This window comes from Salmo salar, chromosome ssa01, assembly GCF_905237065.1.
Source record: "Salmo salar chromosome ssa01, Ssal_v3.1, whole genome shotgun sequence".
In the NCBI taxonomy this organism is placed as follows: Eukaryota; Metazoa; Chordata; class Actinopteri; order Salmoniformes; family Salmonidae; genus Salmo; species Salmo salar.
In genome coordinates this window covers 31,678,979-31,696,454 of record NC_059442.1, presented here as the reverse complement: position 1 = coordinate 31,696,454, position 17,476 = coordinate 31,678,979, and the positions used below count along the sequence as shown (strand labels likewise).

Below are 17,476 nucleotides of genomic sequence, written 5' to 3'. Positions count from 1 at the left end.
CAGACTGGCACATCCAGTACCAGCCCCACGCATCAGGCATCTAGTGCATCAGCCCAGCCTCGCCAGTCTGGTGCCGCCAGAGCCGCTCGCCAGTCAGGAGTCGCCAGAGCCGCCCGCCAGTCAGGAGTCGCCAGAGCCGCCCGCCAGTCAGGAGTCGCCAGAGCCGCCCGCCAGTCAGGAGTCGCCAGAGCCGCCCGCCAGTCAGGAGTCGCCAGAGCCGCCCGCCAGTCAGGAGTCGCCAGAGCCGCCCGCCAGTCAGGAGTCGCCAGAGCCGCCCGCCAGTCAGGAGTCGCCAGAGCCGCCCGCCAGTCAGGAGTCGCCAGAGCCGCCCACCAGTCAGGAGCCGCCAGAGCCGCCCGCCAGTCAGGAGCCGCCTAGAGCCGCCCGCCAGTCAGGAGCCGCCAGAGCGGCCCGTCTGCCCGGATCAGCCAGAGCGGCCCGTCTGCCCGGATCAGCCAGAGCGGCCCGTCTGCCCGGATCTGCCAGAGCGGCCCGTCTGCCCGGAGCTGCCAGAGCGGCCCGTCTGCCCGGAGGGGTCTGTTTGTGACCCAGAACCGAAGGGGTCTACCTGCGACCCGGAACCAAGGGGGTCGGCCTGCGACCCGGGACTGAGGGAATCTGCTTGTGACCCAGAACCGGGTGAGTCTGGCTACGATCCCAAATTGGAATTAAGTAACTGTGACTGTAATGAGTCTGCCTACAGACCGGGACCGAAGGAGTCTGCCTACTGTCCAAAGCCAAGCAAGTCTGTCTACGGTCTGGAGGGCAGTAGGCCAGAACCGGAGCCACCTCCAATATAGGTGGGTTGGGGAGGGGGGGTGTAGCACAGTGCCGTCGTTGACGGCAGCCACCCTCCCTTCCCTCCCTTTAGTTTAGGGGGTTTATTTTGTATTGGGTTTTCTTTATGTTGGTGCATTCGGTGTATGCACCTTTAGGGGGGGGGTAATGTCACGTCCTGACCAATATTTAGGTATTATTTGTATTATATTTTGGTCAGGACGTGGCAGAGGTATATTTGTTTTCTATTTTGGGGTTTTGTGTGTGGTGTAGTGGGGTGTTAGTTGTTGGTATAGGTTCTAGGTTTGTTTTTCTATGTATAGTTAATTGGGGTTGGACTCCCAATTGAAGGCAGGTGTGTTGAGTTGCCTTTGATTGGGAGTCCTATATAATAGGGTGTGTTTGTCTTTGTGTTTTGTGGGTAGTTGTATTTTGCACTGCGTTATTTATGCCTGTAAAACTGTCACTACTCTTATTTCGTTTCCTTGTTTTTCCTCCGTGTTCACATTCGTTTAATAAATTAAGATGATGAGCACTAACTCCTCTGCGTATTGGTCCACATTCTCCGACGATGATTTCGCTATATCATCTAGCGACGAAGAAATCTGTGACAAGAACACAACATAGAAAAAATCAACTAGATAAACATAATCTAGAATGCCCACCCAAATCACACCCTGACCTACCCAAATAGAGAAATAAAAAGGTTCTCTACGGTCAGGGCGTGACAGCCTTGATAAAGAAGAGCAAAAGAGACTGTATAAAATAAATAATACAAATACTGAGCTTTATTTTATTTTTAAAAATGTTAAAGGGAAATTATATTATTTTATACTATTACAATTGCTCAGAGAAAGACATTTAGTTTAACAAGTAATACATTTAAAAAACGGAAAAAGATAGTGGTCAAAATGATTGCCACTCCTGTTTTCAATACTCCAGCACCCTCCCCTTGCGAGGATAACAACACTGAGCCTTTTTCTAAAATGTTTTATAAGATTGGAGAACACGTTGGTAGGGATCTTAGACCATTCCTCCATACAGAATCTTTCCAGAACCTTGATTACCTTTGTCTGCGTTTATGGACTGCCCTCTTCAATTCAAACCACAGGTTTTCAAAGGGGTTCAAGTCGGGAGACTGAGATGGCCATTGCAAAATGTTGAATTTGTGGTCAATTTTACCGTAGGTATGAGGTACTTTTCTGCATATGCTTCTGTTTTTCAACACCAAATCCACTACTGGTGTGCATGGCAAAATAGCTTTATTTTCATGTCATCTGACCTTAGCATCGCTTGGAGTTTGATAAACGGCATTGGCACTTGAATTGGAACCAGTGCTATGATCAGATGACATGAAAATAGAGCTCTTTGGCAAAGCCCACCAGTGGTGAAGTGTACTCTATCCAAAAGGTAGAGGCAGATGTATGGCTCTGGTTAGAGGGTGCATGAGCCGAAAGAGAAGTGTGGGAAAAATACATAACATCTGCAATCCTAATGGGGACCATAGGGGATAGGGCTCACCATTTAGGTTTATTAGATTCATTACTAGTGCAGCACTAGTTTACTGTGGGCATTATTAGAACTGCTCAGTTGGTTGGACGACCCCCATGGATCTGGCAACACCAGGGCACTGTTCAGTAATCTAATGGATGATTTATGCTCTGGATTAGATTACAACTGGATTTAATTATACTGCTTATTATGTTGTAGCATGGATGTTATTTCCTGAAATGGTACATTTGTTGAACTGCTAAATGTAGACCTGCATTGATATTTTATGCCATCTTGCATAGAATTGCAAATCAGAATATGTTGTTTAAATGAAAATACTAGATGGTATTTACATTTAATTATTGAAAACAATGGAGGTTGCATACTAATTATAGAAATGCTTGTGCCTGAATTATGGAACAGCTTAGATGTTTCCCACTGCACATTATGGAGTAACATTGATGTTTTATGCTTCCTACACAAAGCAGCATGGATGTCATGTCATAGTTCTGCCATTTCCTTAAGTCTAGGGCAGTGGGATGCTGCATCTATTTTGGTCTCCCTCTTCAGTCCTCTGTGTCAGCTGGCTCAGAGGGAGGCAGCAAAGGCGGTCTGTCACCGCGGGGAGAAGCAGAGGGCTAGCTACAGTAGGGTAGCTAACCCTCAGAGATGCTAACCCCACAGGTACATGCTAATGAAGCAAACAGAATCAATAGCACAGCCTTTCCACCCCTATTTCACCTACTCCCTCTTACCACAGCAATCATGACTCCTCTTTGTACCGTGCACATACCAGTCTCCAGAGATATAGTTAGAGGAGGATGTGTCCGAAAATAGGAAGGAAAGAGAGAAATTGAATTAAAGAGAGCGAGATGGAGAGGGGTGAAAGAGAAAGCCAGGGAGAGGTATAAAAAACCTTTTTGAGCAGATGTGTCAGAGAGAAGCTTAGAGGGAGAGAGACAGAGGCTATGAAATAGAGAGGGGAGGAGTAAAAGCCCTCCCTGTAGGTTTTTCTTCACCCATTCAGAGCGCTGAGGTAGGGCTAGGGCTGATCACAGGTGATGAGCAAGAGTAGAGTGAAGAGGGGGGAGGATCAGTAGAGCAAGGGGGATAACTGAACCCCTGCCGCGCCTCGACAAAGGAGCTCACACCAATGAAGAGCCTTTCTCTATTTCTCTCTTTCCCTTTCTCTCTCTCTGCCTCATCTCAGCTCATCCCCCCTCAGTCGCCCGCCTGTTCCAGTGTTTTCACAGGGCTTTCGAGATGGCTCGTTAGAATAGTGGGAGAAATTAGGAGTGCGACCGTGGGGATGAAATGCACAGTAATCAAAGAGATAGTGAGATGAAAGTATATTGTTCCCATGAAGGGCAGAGTAGAAGGGGCTGACACAAAGCGGATTGAGCGGGCACTCGGAAGCTTTGTGTCTGTGTTAGAGTAAGTCTGTGTGCGTGTGTCAGCTTGGCTGCGTGACCCTCAGTGAGCTAATCTGGAGTATGGATTTTGGAATGAGGAGCAGCACTTAAAGGTAAGAATCACCTCAAAATATACCTGTCACTGAGAATATGCCATATTATTAAGGAATTCTCTTTTTTCCAGAGGGGAGAATTCTTACCAACTGTACTCGTGTTTCAAATCTGTAACTGACATTTCTAACACAGGGAAGATTTGACTGGAATGATCCTTTCTCCAAAGTCTGTCTTCTCTTGCGCATAGGCACTCTTTCAGAAGGAGAGAGTGAGGGTAGGAGATTTCATAATGTTCTTGTTGAAAACCCTCCTGAAAAGGCGTAGTCCTATTCTGTTGTGGATGGGGTATGTGGATAAGTGATATAGGGGTGAGTGGGAACTGTCTGGGTGAAGTGAAATGAGTGGATGAGGTACGTATATAAATTAGGTGGATGCTGTGTGTGAGATTATCAGTGGATTTGGGGAGTCTGGATGAAAGTGTGGTTGAGGTTGACAGAGTGGATAGCTCTGGTGATGAGGTGAGTTTTGTGGATATGTAACTGTTGTAATCAGATTTTTAATCAGTGTATAGGTGAGTAATAGTGGGGATAAGATTGAGGAGGAAATTAATGGATGAGGAGTACTGTATGGACGGAATAAATTGATCAAGTCTTTGGATGAGGTTGACGACATGGATGAGGTCTATGGATGAGGTGTGTGTGTATGAAAAGTACATTGAGGATGAGATGAACTGTATGGGATGAATGAATGAAGTATGTGGATGATGTGAACTGCATTGTTGAGAAACATGGATGAAACATATGCAATTAATGAAAATTGCGGAAGAGGTGAACTGTATGGATGCGACTTATAGATGAGGGAGTCGGTTACCCACTGAGCTGTCCTGATGAGGTGAGCTTAGCGTATGAATTTCTTCTATGTGGATGAGTGCCCTTTTGAAAGCTTGCAGATAAGGTGAGATATTGTGTGGCCGTAGCCCTTCATGCAGATGAGTGCTTGCGAAACCCATAACTTAATACACACATCTCCCCTGACCTTAAACATGAGCAAATCCATCTGAATTATACATGAGCTATGCTACTGAAGAGGTCTCCAGGCTGGACCTACTGTCTGTCTATTCTGTCTGTCTGTCTGTCTGTTGGAGCTGCTAATGGAGGGAAGAGGAGCCCAGTTTCCAGTAAAGAGGCGTTACCGCTGCCTGCGCAGGGATATGAGAGAGTGTGTGAGGTGTTACCATGGCAACCCGTGGTAACGCCAAGGCAGCAGCTACTCATGCTGGGGTACAAACAGAAATAAAACAATTACATCACAACAAAACTGTAGCCTACATGATAAATAAACCAATACATCTTACAGGACATTATTACACTGAACAAAAATATAAACGCAAAATGCAATAATTTCGAAGATTTTACTGAGATACAGTTTAAGGAAATCAGTCAATTTAAATAAATTCATTAGGCCCTAATCTATGGATTTCACAATACTGGGAATACATATATGCATCTGTTGGTCACAGTCACTTGGGCTCCTGAGTGGCGCAGTGGTCTAAGGCACTGTATCTCAGCGCTAAAGGCAGCACTACAGATCCTGGTTTGATTCCAGGCTGTATCACAACCGGCTGTGATTGGGAGTCCCATAAGGTGGTGCACAATTGGCCTGATGTTGTTGGGGTAGGCTGTTGTTGTAAATAAGAATTTGTTCTTAACTGACTTTATTTAAATAAAATAAATAAAATATACCTTAAAAAAAAGTAGGTGTGTGGATCAGAAAATCAGGCTGTATCTGATGTGACCACCATTTATTTGCCTCATGCAGTGCGACACACCTCCTTCGCATAGCGTTGATCAGGCTGTTGATTGTGGCCTGTGGAATGTTGTCCCACTCCTCTTCAATGGCTGTGCGAAGTTGCTGGATATTTGCGGGAACTGGAACACGCTGTCGTATACTTCGATCAAGAGCATCCTAAACATGCTCAATGGGTGACATGTCTGGTGAGTATGCAGGCCATGGAAGATGAGGTGATGGCGGCAGATGGAAAGCACGACAATGGGCCTCAGGATCTCATCACAGTATTTCTGTGCATTCAAATTGCCATCGATAAAATGCAATTGTGTTCTTAGCTTATGCATGCCCATACCATAACCATATAGTTAAAGTGGAAATGATTGAGCCAATTGTAAGTTGGGGATAATTAGGTGGCCATCATGGTATGAGTTTCAGAATGGGAATTTAACCGGGACACACCATGGTTAACACTTCTACTCTTACAATAACTGCCAAGGGATCTTTAGTGATTACAGAGAGTCCAAACACCCATTTAACATTGCATCCAAAAGACAGCACCCTACACAGGGCAATGTCCCCAATTACTGAATTGGGATATTTGTTTTTAAACCAGAGGAAATAGTGCTCCCTACTGGCCTTCCAACACCACTTCCAGCAGCATCTGGTCTCCCATCCAGGGACTGACCAGGACCAACCCTGCTTAGCAAGCAGGCCAGCATTTGGCAAGCCAGCATTTGGATGCAGGGTGGTATGCTGCTGGCTGCTCTGTTCACACTGTCTGCTATCTGCCCGGTACAGTTGAAACCTGGATTAATCCATGAAGAGCACAGTTCTCCAGCATGCCAGTGGCCATCGATGGTGAGCATTTTCTCAATGAAGTCGGATACGACGCCGAACTGCAGTCAGGTCAAGACCCTGGTGAGGACAACGAGCACACAGATGAGTTTCCCTGAGACGGTTTATGGTTTTGGCATAAATTATTTGCTTGTGCAAACCAACAGTTTCATCAGGTGTCCGGGTGGCTGTTCTCAGACAATCCTGCAGGTGAAGAAGCATGATGTGGTGTTCCTGGGCTGCCGTGGTTACACGTGGTCTGTGGTTGTGAGGCTGGTTGGATGTACTGCCAAATTCTCTAAAACAACATTGGAGGCGGCTTATGGTAGAGAAATGAACATATAATGTTCTGGCAGCAGCTCTAGTGGACATTTCTGCAGTCAGCATGCCAATTGCACGCACCCTCCAAACTTGAGACATCTGTGGCATTGTGTTGTGTGACAAAACAATGCACATTTTAGAGTGGCCATTTATTGTCCCCAGCACAAGGTGCACCCGTGTAATGATCATGCTGTTTATTCAGATTCTTGATATGCCACACCTGTCAGGTGGGTGGATTATCTTGGCAAGGGAGAAATGCTGACTAACAGGGATGTAAACAAATTTGTGCACAACATTTGAGAGAAACAAGCTTTTTGTGAAGATGGAAAATTTCAGTGATCTTATATTTCAGCTCATGAAACATGGGACCAACACTTTACATGTTGTATTTATATTTTGGTTCAGTTTACATTATTACTCTATTATTACACATTTACAATATAACATGTACAATACTACAATAATACAATATTACATTGTGTCTGTGTGTAGAGTGAGTGTGATAGAGTGTGTGTGCGTATGCGTGTTTGTGTGCATGTCTCTTCACAGTTCGTGTGGTGCCATGAGGTGTTGTTTTATCTGTTTTTTAAATCTGATTTTACTGCTCACTTGAGTTTCTTAATGTGGAAGAGAGTTGCATGTAGTCATGGTTCTATGGAATACTGCGCGTTTCCCATAGTCTGTTCTGGACTTGGGGACTATGAAGAGACGGTGGTATGTCTTGTGGGGTATGTATGGGTGTCTGAGCTGTGTTAGCTGTTTGAACAAAAGGTTCATTGCTTTCACCACCTCAATACCTCTCACAAAGACATGTGTTTTCTCCCCTGAATCAGAGAGGAGCGGAAAGGAGAACAGAACTATCTCTCGTGAGGGGCAATGGGGGGTCATATTGTTCTCTCATTTAGCTTTTTGTTCCACTCTTTGCAGCCTTTTATTCAAGGGAAGCAGTTTATAAAGCTTTGTTTTGATAAAAGTTTACAGCCACATCAGACCAAGGATATGAGCTGAACACAAGGGAGTGGCAGATAGATCAGAACACTGATAACAGTCGGCACACTTGAGCATTTCCATCTTTCGTACACTGAATATGGATGGTGTGCTACGTAGCACAGTTCTCTGAACGTAGTTGTGCCACTCATCTTCCTCTGAGGCAAGCTGGGGTGTTTGGTTGTTATTGGCGACTGGGTTTGTAGTTCTGACAGGGAGACGAGGCTCCTCTGTAGTGTCCTCAGTCTGGGATAATTAGAATTGCAGATGTAGTCTTCTGTAGGCGTTCGTTTCAACAAACTCAAGGTTTTCCTGTCTGCGGTGAATAGGTTTTGACTCAGAAACACTCTTGTGCAGATAATTCACAAGAGCAAGGGCATATTTGTACGCACAAAGGACCTATTTTGTCTCACACAGGCAGGTACGCTACCCATCGTACCACTGGCATCAACTGGACTGCCATGAAACCTGAATTGGTTCAGAATACCCACCCCCGAAACACATACACACACATACACACACACACTCACAACTGTATATGGAAGATATTTTCCAGTGCAATACAGTATCGTATAAGAACTCATAAAAGTGACATACTTTCTGGAGGGTGCTTCCAGAGGCTCATGATTTCCCAGGGACTGGAATGTTGTCATGAAATGTAAACTTCATCTTGAGGCTGTTCCTTTATAGCTTGGTGGTTCAGATCTGTTTGTACTCCTCCCAGCCATGTTTGTTGACTGTTACACCCAAGTAACATGCATGGCTTGGCAACGATAGACAGATTTAGCTATACAGACAGCACATAAAAATAGGACTAATGATATGACTTTAAAAAAAGAATGATGACACTAGTTTGCACCAGAGACTTCACATGCCCTATAATGGTTGTGACCTTTTTTGGTTTACTTACTGTTTATTTGATCCGCGGGCTATATCAGGAAATAATTACTGTTGACACTTTTCTTTGAACCACCTGTGTGTAACACACTTTGAATACATTATAAACCAACTCTTGTAAAAAAAAATATTCAGGGGTGAATTGAAATTGACCCCCAAAAACCATATACTTAATAAAATGTATGCAAGTCATTTAAATGATTTTTTAATTTCATTTTACCAAAAAAGTTCTGAATAAATCAAACTTATCATGTTGCTTAAAATGTAAGTATCTTTTAAGGATAACCAAAGATAGAGAAAATTGATTTAATTTACTGCATTTTAATAATATTTTAAGTTCTTGCAACAACTTGCCACATGGCTCTGTTTTTATCGGATTGTGGTTAATTCAACATTTGTAGACATTATGATTATTTGACACAATGTTGTATACATTGAGTGTACAAAACATTAAGAACACCTTCCTAATATTGAGTTGCACTCCCCCCTACCCCCTTTGCCCTCAGAACAGCCCTAATTTGTCGGGGTATGGACTCTACAAGGTGTCTAAAGCGTTCCACAGGGATACTGGGGCATGTTGACTCCAATGGTTCCCACAGTTCAATGTCCTTTGGGTGGTGGACCATTCTTAATACACACAAGAAACTGTTGAGCGTGAAAAACCCAGAAGCGTTGCAGTTCTTGACACAAACCGGTGCGCCTGGCACCTACTACCATACTCGCTCAAAGGCACTTAAATGTTCTATATTGTCCATTCACCCTCTGAATGGCACACATATACAATCCATGTCTCAATTGTCTCAAGGCTTAAAAATCTTTCTTTAACCTGTTTCCTCCCCTTCATCTACACTGATTGAAGTGACATCAATAAGGGATCACAGCTTTCACCTGGATTCATCTGGTCAGTCTATGTCATGGAAAGAGCAGGTGTTCTTAATGATTTTTACACTCAGTGTACATGTTTGAAGAAAGACAAGAATACACTACCGTTCAAAAGTTTGGGGTCACTTAGAAATGTCCTTGTTAATGAAAGAAAAACACTTTTTTATCCATTAAAATAACATAACATTTATCAGAAATACAGTGTAGACATTGTTAATGTTGTAAATGACTATTGTAGCTGGAAATTGAAGATTTTTTTTAATGGAATATCTACATAGGCGTACAGATCCCCATTATCAGCAACCATCACTCCTGTGTTCCAATCGCACGTTGTGTTACCTAATCCAAGTTTATCATTTTAAAAGGCTAATTGATCATTAGAAAACCCTTTTGCAATTATGTTAGCACAGCTGAAAACTGTTGTCCTAATTAAAGAAGCAGTAACATTGGCCTTCTTTAGACTAGTTGAGTATCTGGAGCATCAGCATTTGTGGGTTCGATTACAGGCTCAAAATGGCCAGAAACAAAGAACTTTCTTCTGAAACTCATCAGTCTATTCTTGTTCTGAGAAATGAAGGCATGATGATCCATTACACGTCATGTCTGGTTAGATGGGTCGCTGCATAGCTATTTTCAGGTCTCTCCAGAGATGTTAGATCATGTTCAAGTCCGGGCTCCGGCTGGGCCACTTAAGGCCATTCAGAGACTTGTCCCAAAACCACTCCTGCGTTGTCTTGGCTGTGTGCTTAGGGTCGTTGTCCTGTTGGACGGTGAACCTTCTCCCCAGTCTGAGGTCCTGAGCGCTCTGGAATGTTTTTGTACCCTTCCCCAGATCTGTGCCTTGACACAATCCTGTCTCAGAGCTCTACGGACAATTCCTTCAACCTAATGGCTTGTTTTTTTGCTCTGACATGCACTGTCAACTGTGGGACCTTACATAGACAAGTGTGTGCCTTTCCAAATCATGTCCAATCAATTGAATTTACCACAGGTGGACTCCAATCAAGTTGTAGAAACATCTCAAAGATGATCAATGGAAACAGCATGCACCTGAGCTAATTTTAATACATTTGCAAACATTTCTAAAAACCTGTTTTTCGCTATGTTATTATGGGGTATTGTGTGTAGATTGATGAGGAATTGTTTTTATTTAATCCATTTTAGAATAAGGCTGTAAAGTAACAACATTTAGAAAAAGTCAAGGGGTGTACATACTTTCAAATGCACTGTATATATTAGTATTAGGCAGCTTTTTGTGCCATGAGGTGTAATGGATCATGATGAACGGATATCAAAACTGTCAGGCATATGGACGTTCAATGACAGGCACTGGCAAACTTACCATTAGGCAATTGCAATTGAATCATCAATGGGCCTCATGAGCTGGGCATAATTATTACTTTGTATTAATAATAATACAAAAAAAATACAAAATAACATATTTAAATAATTTCTCCGCTTGAGGCTCCCACGTCCTCCGCTCAAGGAATTTCATCACGGTAGCACATTTAGAGATTGATTTATAGCCATTCATCTAAAATAATTCATAGATTAAAAATAAATAAAAAACACTTTCTGTTTGTCATAGATGTCATAAGACTAATATGAGATGAAAGGCGAGTTCCTAACAAGTGCAGAAAGCCAAGCTAGAGCTCTGTGAGACGTTCACAGCGATGGGTGCAGGCGTTCTGATCAAGAGAAACCTTCAGAAAATATGCACATTTTCTCTAACACTAAACATACAAATATGTATTTTACGGTTATAAGGAAGGTGAAATATTATAGTTAGTAGTTGTATAATTTTATTATACTATATTTCGAAAAAATAGAAGTAATTTCAAGCCTTAGTCACACAGTTTTGTTGAATAGGAAATACATATTATAAAATATTTCATATTTTTGTCATATTTGTCCTTTGTACCTGAGTTGGTGTCCTCAAAAGTGACTACACGTCAGGAACTATTTTTTACCAGAAAGGCTGAGATTTTAACCTTTCTTGGAGTGTGCAGCATTACATGATAAATAATAACTTTTGGGGATTACATAGATTACATTTACGATTACATTTAGTTACATTTAACTTTAAACAATATTAAAGATTAAGATACAATCACAGAAAGTAACTAATCAGAGAGATGAAGTAAAACACATATATGTTTATATTATCAGTAAAACCCACTTATTTTTACGGCTAGTCTTATTTCCCTGGACTTACTTTTTTTATTTACATTTGAATAACTTATTCAAGTGTTTTTACTCAAAAACATAGGAAATTACATATACTCAGTAATATTGTGTATAAATTATTGCCTTCATTTTTTTAAGTAGATTCAACATCTCATTTTCTACAGTGTACTTTGATCCAATGTGATTAGGTTGAGAAAGTAAGTTGTGATAGCAAGGAAACAAATTTGACTCAACCACTTTTTGCTCAGAGGCAAGGTCCCTGTTGCACATCCCCACCTTTTACTGTAATGTAGGTGCTGCCCTATAGAGGTAATTCCCCAAACTTTCTGCAAACAAAATAAATATTCTTGTTTCTCATAATTCTCCAAGCTGATTCATCTGAGGTAATATTCAGGTCCATGGCACGCTGGAGAGTGAGATATGAGGAGAGAATAATGAGAAAGTGAAATATTGGAGTATTGTGACTGAATTCAGAGTTACTGTTGGGAGAGAGCTTAGGGGACAAGGGGACAAGGGGCTTAGGGGACAATGTAGGGTAGAGTACATCGGTGGAAAGTGAGTATTTGATAAGCAAGTACTGGGAGAATAATGAGAGAGTGTTCAGAGAGTGAGTTTTGGCAGAACAAATATTTATGAGCATTTCATTGCAGGAAAGAGTGACTGAGCTAAGAGCGTGGCCACTGTTGGGACATTGAGAATTTGAAGGAGGAGTGTTGCAAGTGTGTTGCTTCTCCCTAATCTTGTGAAATGTGTCAGCATTCCTCGTCACTGGGATTGTCAACTACTTTGGGGATTAATTAGCATACCAGGATCTGAGATGTATCCACTACAGTGGTAAGTGTGACTCTCCCCTCTCCTTCAATCTATAGGCTTCTAGTACCCAGCACACCCTTGTAAATTACATTTAACTTGGAGGTGGTAGTGATATATACAGTATATACAGTGCATTTGAAAAGTATTCAGACCCTTTGACTTTTTCTTCATTTTGTTATATTATAGCCTTATTCTACAATTGATTACATTGTTTATTTTCCTCATCAATCTACACACAATACCCCATAACGACAAAACAAAAACACGTTTTTAGAAATGTTCAGACCCTTCACTCAGTACTTTGGGTGTCTTCTTGGGTGTGACGCTACAAGCTTGGCACACCTGTATTTGGAGAGTTTCTCCCATTCTTCTCTGCAGATCCTCTCAAGCTCTGTCAGGTTGGATGGGGAGCGTTGCTGCACAGCTATTTTCAGGTCTCTCCAGAGATGTTCATGCGGATTCAAGTCCGGGCTCTGGCTGAGCCACTCAAGGACATTCAGAGACTTTTCCTGGAGCCACTCCTGCGTTGTCTTGGCTGTGTGCTTAGGGTTCACCCCTCAGCCCATCCCATCTATCTCTGCTGACCACCCATTTCGTGTTTCTACGCAACACATATCTTTCAACTATGCTATGATGTTTAACGTACAATTTCAATCTATCTAATCAAATAGAATCTACAGATTGCGTGTTGAAGATAAATACTTTTACTAAGAGTATTAGTATATTAGTAATTGACTGACCCGGTCTCTCCAGATCTCCTAACAGTACTATTTCTAGGGTCAATTTTAGATCAATGCTATGCATTTTCAGCCATTCCTGAACCTGAGACCAGAAACAGGCTACCTGAGGGCAATACCAAAATAAATGGTCAATTGATTCTGTATCCTCACAACAAAATCTGCAGAGCTTCGATGATTTTATGCCCCAAATATTCAACATTTTGTTGGTGGCAAGAATTCTGTATAATAATTTTAGCTGAAAAGCACGAAGTCTTGAATCTTGCGTTGTTTTTTATATCAACTCATACACCCTGTACCATGGAATCGGTACATCAAAAATCTCTTCCCAACTATTTTGCAATCTGTATGGCACAGTTGTCAACATCCTGGTCCTCAAATGAAACTGGTCTACTTGCCTATTTATGCTATTTTTATTCCTCCGCCAGTTTTGATCCTTTATATTGGGCAGACAGACCAGTTCCCTACCTCCTCCCGCTGCCACCCGCCTCCTCCATTTTTGGGGCAATGCTGTAATCAATTGGTTGTACTCTTGGATTGAGCAGACCTTCCCGTACAATTCTGATAACTCCATGAAGGACATAACTCTACCATTACAATTTACAATATAATTTAAGAACAGAATACCCTTTTCAAACATCTTTTTCATAAATACAGGTATTTTATCAACCAGTACATTTGAGTTCAGCCATAATATTTGTTGTAATATTTGTTCTATCTTTTCAGGGGGATGAAATTGTAGCCAGCTCTGCAATGCTTGTTTGAAAAAGACAGATACTTTGAAAAAAGTATAATTTTAAATTAATCGAAACTGAGACATGGCAATCTGCACAAAGGCAAAAAGGCAATTTTTAAACAAGAACCATTTAGGGTTCAAATACAACTTTTGAATGAGTGAAGCTTTTAGAGAGAGGTTTAGTGTTTTTATATTTAATAATCTCAACCCACCCAATTCATATTCATTATATAGATATGCTCATTTTATTTTGTCTGGTTTAGCGTCCCAGATAAAGCAAAATATTTTTTGCTCATATTTGAAAAACGAATCATCAGGAGTAGGCAGCGCCATAAGTAAGTGAGTAAACTGAGATATGACTAAGGAGTTAATCAGGGCCATTTTTCCATAAATAGACAGGTATTTACCTCTCCATGGTTGCAGGATCTTGTCTATTTTTACAAGTTTTCTATTGAAATTCATTGTGGAGAGCTTATTTATATCTTTTGTGATATGAATACCGAGTATGTCTACTTCACCATCAGCCCATTTTATAGGTAAGCTGCAAGGTAATGTAAAAGTTGTATTTTTTAAGGATCCAATACGTAATATTGTACACTTATTATAATTAGGTTTTAGTCCAGAGAGTACAGAAAAGTTATCTAGATCTTTAATGAGACATTGCAGGGATCTAGCTTGCGGACTTAGCATAAAACTTGAGTCATCGGCATACATGGACACCTTTGTTTTTAAGCCTTGGATTTCTAATCCTCTAATGTTGTTATTGGATCTGATTTTAATAGCTAGCATTTCGATGGCCATAATGAATAGATATGGTGACAACGGACACCCTTGTTTAACTCCTCTTGACAATTCAAAACTCTCTGAGAAGTAGCCGTTATTTACTATTTTACACCTGGGGTTGCTATACATTATTTTTACCCATTTTATAAGAGAATTACTGAAATTGAAATGCAGGCATTTATAAATAAAATCCAGTCTTACTTTATCAAATGCCTTTTCAAAATCCGCTATAAATACCATTCCTGGCTTCTAGTATGTTTCATAATGTTCTATTATTTCTAGTACTTTTTGATTTTTACTCAGGTAGTATTTTACTTCGTGACTTTCATTTTTACTTGAGTCATTTTCTATTACGGTATCCTTACTTTACTCAAGTTTAACAATTTGGTACTTTTCCACCACTGGCCATTGTATTCTTGGGGACCTTCAAAGCTGCGGAATTATTTTGGTACCCTTCCCCAGATCTGTGCCTCGACACAATCCTGTCTCGGAGCTCTACGGACAATTCCTTCGACCTAATGGCTTGGTTTTTGCTCTGACATGCACTGTCAACTGTGGGACCTTATATAGACAGGTGTGCTTTTCCAAATCATGTCCAATCGATTGAATTTACCACAGGTGGACTCCAATCAAGTTGTAGAAACATCTCAAGGATGATCAATGGAAACAGCATGCACCAGAGCTCAATTTCGAGTCTCATAACAAAGGGTCTAAATACTTATGTAAATAAGGCTTATGTAAATAAGGTATTTTTGTTTAGTATTCTTTGCTGCAAAAATGTCTATAAACCTGTTTTTGCTTTGTCGTTATGGGGTATTGTGTGTAGATTGAAAATAATAATTCTTAACTGACTTGCCTAGTTAAATAAAGGTCAAATAAAATATTTAAATAAAATAAAATATAAAAAAAGACTGCTACGCCCCTCGGACCCCTCACCACTGGATCCCCTCAAGTACATTGTCGATGCGAAGAAGGTTTTATTAACAAGTATGGATTTAGCAAACAAAGCAAGGCCTGCCTTTACACAGGACAAACATAGTGGGGTCCGGAGTGATTGGTAATAAAAAATAAGTAATGCATACACTACCGTTCAAAAGTTTGGGGTCACTTAGAAATTTCCTTGTTTTTGAAAGAAAAGCTATTTTTTTTGTCCATTAAAATAACATCAAATTGATCAGAAATACAGTGTAGACATTATTAATGTTGTAAATGACTATTGTAGCTGGAAACAGCAGATATTTAATGTAAAATCTACATAGGCGCACAGAGGCCCATTATCAGCAACCATCATTCCTGTGTTCCAATGGCACGTTGTGTTAGCTAATCTAAGTTTATAATTTTAAAAGGCTAATTGATCATTAGAAAACCCTTTTGCAATTATGTTAGCACAGCTGAAAACTGTTGTCCTGATTAAAGAAGCAATACAACTGGCCTTCTTTAGACTAGTTGAGTATCTGGAGCATCAGCATTTGTGCGTTCGATTACAGGCTCAAAATGGCCAGAAACAAAGAACTTTCCTCTGAAACTATTCAGTCTATTCTTGTTCTGAGAAATGAAGGCTATTTCTCGCGAGAAATTGCCAAGAAACGGACGATCTCGTACAACGCTGTGTACTACTCCCTTCACAGAACAGCGCTAACTGGCTCTAACCAGAATAGAAAGAGGAGTGGGAGGCCCCAGTTCACAACTGAGCAAGAGGACAAGTACATTAGAGTGTCTAGTTTGAGAAACAGATGCCTCACAAGTCCTCAACTGGCAGCTTCATGAACTAGTACCTGCAAAACACCAGTCTCAACGTCAACAGTGAAGAGTCGACTCCGGGATGCTGGCTTTCCAGGCAGATTTGCAAAGAAAAAGCCATATCTCAGACTGGCCAATAAAAAGAAAAGATTATGATGGGCAAAATAACACAGACACTGGACAGAGGAAGATTGGAGAAAAGTGTTGTGGACAAACAAATCTAAGTTTGAGGTGTTTGGATCACAAAGAAGAGCATTCGTGAGATGCAGAAAAAATTGAAAGATGCTGGAGGAGTGCTTGACGCCATCTGTCAAGCATGGTGGAGGCAATGTGATGGTCTGGGGTGCTTTGGTGGTGGTAAAGTGGGAGACTTGTACAGGGTAAAGGGGATCTTGAAGAAGGAAGGCTATCCATTTTGCAATGCCATGCCATACCCTGTGGACGGTGCTTAATTGGAGCCAATTTCCTCCTACAACAGGACAATGACCCATAGCACAGCTCCAAACTATGCAAGAACTATTTAGGGAAGAAGCAGTCAGCTGGTATTCTGTCTACAATGGAGTGGCCAGCACAGTCACTGGATCTCAACCCTATTGAGCTGTTGGGGTAAAAATCTCTTCAGATTACCTCAACAAATTGACAACTAGAATGCCAAAGGTCTGCAAGGCTATAATTGCAACAAATGGAAGATTATTTGACGAAAGCAATGTTTGAAGGACACAATTATTATTTAAATGAAAAATCATTATTTATAACCTTGTCAACATCTTGACTATATTTCCTATTATTTTTCAACTCATTTCATGTATGTTTTCATGGAAAACAAGGACATTTCTAAGTGACCCCAAACTTTTGAATGGTAGAGTATACTGAGCTGTATAAAAATTACATCAAAGATCCACCACCATATTATACCGTTGGGATGAGGTATTTTTTGCATATGCATTGTTCTTTTGAAGGCCAAATGCACTGCTGGTGTGTGTGGCCAAAGACCTCTATTTTCGTGTCATATGACCGTTGCTTCGGTGCATAGTGCC

General features: G+C 41.2%; 1 protein-coding gene across 1 annotated transcript in view; it reads left to right on the top strand.

Moving 5' to 3' along the window:
- The first annotated feature begins 3,304 nt into the window (after positions 1-3,304).
- The window catches only part of LOC106600486 (leucine-rich repeat and immunoglobulin-like domain-containing nogo receptor-interacting protein 2), a 35,084-nt gene continuing 20,912 nt past the window's right edge, over positions 3,305-17,476 (top strand). The window contains exon 1 of the mRNA XM_014191866.2: positions 3,305-3,793. The gene's annotated coding sequence lies outside the window, so the exon portion shown is untranslated. The remainder of the gene's footprint in view (positions 3,794-17,476) is intronic.